Consider the following 6,087-nt stretch of genomic DNA (forward strand, 5'->3'; position numbering starts at 1 on the left):
TTAAGAGTAGTTTTTCACAAGAATATGTTTTATTTACAGGGGAATCTTTTATTTAGGACATGTTTCACACTTTCTCTCACTTGGACCTGAAACAAATAAACACAGAAACTCAGAAATGACTACCACATGAACATGCGACACATTCTTGACCTAAATTCTAGTACCTGTTTACTAGGAGTATTATTAAATCTGATTAACTTTCTAGAATTTCACACATTTAATATCATATAGAGTTTTCATTGTAGATATACCACAAATAAACTCTCAAGTCAACCTTTTTTGAGGGTTTCCCTTTTTGTATGAGGCTTGGATCCCTTACAACTGATACAACAATTTGAACTACTTACTAACACCCATAGGTTTAAATGACATCAGCTGACCACTATTAATAGTAAGAAGGATATAATAACAATACATGTATGTCTAACTCCAATTCGATAATAAGTAATATAAATGGTATAAGTAGACCTAATTAAACCATTCACTATACATGAAAGAAATAGGTAACTGATCTATTTTCTAGGATCATTGTACCTAAACACATCATAGGGCAAGCTCAAAAAGCAACTATCCATGAAGATGAATAGGATACTTCAACATTGTTACTGAGTTTATAAAGAAGTTTTTTCTAGCTTTTTTTTTAAGTGCATTGGGCCATATCTGACCTTTATTTGCAACAAATAATTTCAGTCAGCTGTCTGTCGTTCCCCTAATTATATAGATGTTAAAATGTATATAATTCACTATTAGAAAAACTGCTTCTATAGCTGAGGGCTTAGTTTAAATTTTTGCAAATTTTTTGTAAGATTTTGCAAAACCCACATTTGACTGAAAATTGATATTTGGTGCAAATCAATTTTATCAGTGACTGACTCTGATACACAGAAAAAGAAGAAACCTCATTTAAAATCCCTCTTAGCTTATATATCTTACATCAATGAAATTTACTATCTTTGTTGAAAAATTCAAACAAGTCATATTCTTTACAATCTGCTTGAAATTAGAGTCGGATATAAAAACATCAAAACGAAACTTTTTTCTTTGCCTGCATAAATCAGGTATTTTTTTTCATTCTGTCCAATATCATGAGATTCCTTTGTTAACATAATAAGTTTTGTTAATTTGATATCACTGATGAATAATTGATCAATCTTTAGTTTTTGTTGTTATATCTCTTAGTTTGTCTTTAAAACTATATAAAAGTCACTATCATAATATATCCATAATATGCAGGATCCTTTATTATGAGGTTATGTAGCCAGGATGGTTTCATTCTTTGTATGATTTGCTTGGCTACATCTGACACAAATGGTGGTTGCTGGTTCTAATCCTGTTCAGCATTTTAAAATACAATGGCCTTGAATAAGTTATCTTCACTCATAATCAGTAGAATATTACTACCAATGTAACAAATATTTCCACATAATTCCCCATTTCTTACAAAGAAAGTCCCTCCCTAAAATAGGGTAATTCTTTAGTACAGTGGAGCCTTGTTTAACCAGTTGCTTATACGATGCAAACCCTGATATTCAAACACTTTATACTGGGAACAAATTCTGTAGTAATTAGTATTTTAATTGATAATGATTTACATGTTGTTCAACTAGTTGAGCGAGAGAATATTGCTGGAGAGAAAGTCGAGGAGGAAGAAAAATAAGTATATTTAGCCATTTCCTCAGAGCAATCCAATAGTTTTTATATATGTTATGCTATTAAAATGAAATAAATCATAAATATTAGATTTCCATGCATGTTTATCACCTGTTACGTACCAAACTTGACATTCGACAGGTGTACAAATGGGAGGGGATATATCTCTAATTATAACTGGTATAGCATGTTTCAACTATCCTGAAATTTGTTTAACCACACAATTTTATCAAGAATTGAATTGTGTGGATAAACAAGGTTCCACTGTATCTGATATTATAAATCAATATCATTTTGTAAGATTATTAAGATTATGATACAAGAAGCCTAATAAATCAATGAGTAATTAGGTTATTTGGTACAGAGCTATTGACATTGTAATAAGTCATCTTCTATGATTAATTCAAATCTTCATTACAATGTGATCAATGATAAAGGACAATGTTCAATGAAAATCATACAGAGTGCAGTCAGTCTAAATACTTCTGAGTATGAAGTATACATTACAAGTCAGTTCTAGCTTTAAAAGAAAGCTTGCCAGGCAAGGTTACATACACCCACCTTGTGTTATAAAAATAGCATAAGATAAAATTTGAACTCATTCAAGATTTGACATCTTATTTGATATCAACACAAGTCAAAGTAGTTCATAAAATCTGTTAATCTAACTATTGTAAATTCAAACTCATCAGAGATCTCATTAATCCAAATATATAAGCTTATAAGAAGATTCATACAAAATCAGGAAAAAAATGTATCTCTGCTGTTCTGCTTAAAAGCTAATTTCCATGCATTTTAACTAAATCAAGGAAAATAACCTACAAATAAATCGTAAATGAAGAACTGATTAAGATCTCATTAATCCAAATATATGCATACCGGTACCTTGTTTCATGACAATCATAAAATTCCTTGGAATTAATCATATTATGTTCATAAAATCATCACTTCATTACCAACTTGCCAGTTTATTCCTTGATAGCTAAAGTAGCAGTAACTGGTGATTGAGAGACCATACTTAATAAGTATTTCATTTCAAAATATTACCCTTCTGACCAGTATCACTGACTGAGTTGAGAAAGCTTCTTGGAAAAATCTGAAAGTACTATCTGGACCAGGTCAACCTTAACTGAGAGTACTATGACCAAACCATAGACATACAACATGCCTTAACACAAAAAACCTTTCAGACCCAGTATCAATAATTTCATAATCAGCTGTCTGTCGTTCCCCTAAATATATAGATGTTAAAATGTATATAATTCACTATTGCAAAAACTGCTTCTATAGCTGAGGGCTTAGTTTAAATTTTTGCAGATTTTTTGTAAGATTTTGCAAAACCCACATTTGACTGAAAATTGATATTTGGTGCAAATCAATTTTATCAGTGACTGACTCTGATACACAGAAAAAGAAGAAACCTCATTTAAAATCCCTCTTAGCTTATATATCTCATCTTATTTCTCACTGACTGAGTTGAGAAAGCTTGTTGGAAAAATCTGAAAGTACTATCTGGACCAGGTCAACCTTAACTGAGAGTACTATGACCAAACCATAGACATACAACATGCCTTAACACTAAAAACCTTTCAGACCCAGTATCAATAATTTCATAATCAAAACTTTCCTACTATCAGTGGTAAGAGTTCACTCTTTAAAGGGACAGGAAGGCCATTTTTTTGACCAATCATACTTTAGTCTCAGAGACTGGAATTTTTTAGCTGAGCTAATCAGTAATAGTGTTCACAGCTCACCGCCTTCAAATGTGTGCCCAGAATTATCTGTGTTTGAATGTTAAAATGATGACTGTCAATTAAAGATACTCTGTGATACATAGAAATGACTAAATAGTATAGTGAGTAAAATTCCTAGTTTGTAGTATTCTTAAAGGAATTATGTGCATGTAATGTACATTTTCAGTACCTACTTCTGCAAACTATTTACTACAAATATTCAAGACTAAAATCTTGTTTTACTGACAAATTTTAAATTTCAGCAATTTCTATCAATTTTAATAGGAATCTACATTGCCTACAGAGCTTATCTGTTAAATATGTCACAGTTATGACAGTGCCTTAAAAATGTTTCTAACTATCTGCAATGCAAATATCATTATTATAGGGAATAATGCATTCCACATCAAACATACCAGCTTACTCATTTCTTAGGAGTAGCGTGATACAGTCACTTTGATACTTTAAGTGACAGAGTCGCTAATTTTGGGGTTAAATTAAGGTATTTAAAATAAGTAAAATACTACAAATCTACGAAAATCGCATAATTCCTTTGAAAATACCTCAAACTAGGAATTTCACTGTCTGTTGTAGCTTAGGCCTAGCTAAAAAATTCAGAGATTGGTCAAACAGATAGCAAATCTGTTACCTTAAATAATGATTCAATTTTTATCTTCTTGAATTAAAAGAATCAAAAATTTTTTACACAATGATTAATCACATGTATGTTGTCCTTAAGATGAGGGTTTTTAATACTGATAACCTTATTTTCATTTATGCATCAATTATATGCCACAGCTATTTGTGTATTTTGGTCTTCCATATCTTTGAACTTTATGTCCATATATCAATTAGCTCTTTCATTAGCCAAAATATTATCTTGCATTGTGGATGGAGACACAGTTAGAGTGTGGTTGCTGAATCACAATTTGCCTATCTATCATATTATGATTTCCACAGATGTACAAATAAATCAAACTTCCATGGACACTCACATATATTCTATACCATAATACACCATAATACACAATCAGTCAATTCAAAATTAGTGAAACCTTATTCAAAATCTAATCAAAACGACCACCACTCACCAGTAACTCACTTATTTATTGACAAGAAAAAATGATATTTCCACACACTTTCCGAAAGTACCGGCATAATCATGTTGTTCTATCCTTAATTGACTTTGAATTAGCAGTCGATACATCAGGACATGAAAGAGATTTATTACGTTTCCACTCTCCCCTACATACTACAATCAAATCTTGTTCTACTACCTGTATTCTTTAAATCCTAATAAAATGTCAAATTTCAAAACATAATGTCGGCCATATTGGAATGTTGAAGGGTCAATAGGTCATTTGGTTCGTACAAAACTATTTTGTGCAAATTATTAAAATGAAACGAAAAATATTCAGCTATGATATAAATAACTTCCTTGAGTGGCATTTAATAACTGGGGTATGAATAACTGGACACAATGATAACAATTACTTTATCATTGCTTGATAAAGGCGAAAGCATCATCGTCGAAACGTCGCAAGTTATTTATTAAAGTAATTGTTATCCATTATAATTGTGTCCAGTTATGATATAAATAATCATTTTGATTAATCGGTTTTAGTAATAAGAAGTCCTCATAACTCGCATGCATGAAAGTGATAAGCGCAGGGCCGAAGGACTGTTATGAGAGGGGGAGTGGGGTGGGGAGTGAGAAATGATAGATGGTAGGCCGGATAGCCCGAAATTTTGTAAGGGTTGAGATGTCAGTCGAAACACGACTGCGAGTACCTAAGGCGCACATCTGGTTTTCGGGCAAATATATATATCGAGTAACATATATTTTCCCACGAAATTTAACTGTATTTACTTTGTTTTCGGGTTGTTGGCCGATACATTTTGACGGATTTTCTTACAGAACTTATTTTTTAGTAAATGACCCCACCACCCCCTTTCATGACCCACCATCCGTAGAAACATTATTTACAATGAAATTTTGTATTCATCTAAAAATTTATATTATGATTCAATAAATCTAAATTTAACGTTAGGCCAAATAAAATAGTTTAACATGCCCAGCAATAATATTAATATATTTCAGTGAACAATAGAGAGGTAATTATATAATTTAAGATTAGAATTGAAATTTAACGAGTATAATACTAATAGTAAAGAGATCCAAAATTTCGGTTGGCGAAGTAATAAGCTCCACCTGATCTGATATAAGATGTTCTTTGAGGAAGCAAACCAGATAAGCCGACATATATACGTGAATTGATTGTTTTGTGAACAATTGAAGGGAAATAACTTTATTTGAAACATTCGGACTCATACTACAAAACACTCTGCATTAATGACTGTATGATGCAAAATTGAAAAAGGGGGAGGAGAATATCCGAAAATACTTAAATACAACGGACGGACATACAATTATTAAATGCAGAATGTTTATTGGTCTGGGTCAATAATTTAAAATGACAAAATTATAAAATTAACAATTCAAATAAATTAACTCTTGAACAGATCTGAAATCAAGAGAGACACGGGTTTATTGAATTTGTCAATGGAATCATAATGTCGACCATAGAACTTTTTGAATGAGATTTCGATTTTTAAGAAATGTATAAAACAGTAGTTATTAGTCAGCATTTTTTCTGGAAACGTCGCAGATCTTTACTTGAGTTGAGGTTGGAGCTTTTGGACT

Source organism: Lottia gigantea (assembly GCF_000327385.1).
Source record: "Lottia gigantea unplaced genomic scaffold LOTGIsca_134, whole genome shotgun sequence".
Lineage (NCBI taxonomy): Eukaryota > Metazoa > Mollusca > Gastropoda > Lottiidae > Lottia > Lottia gigantea.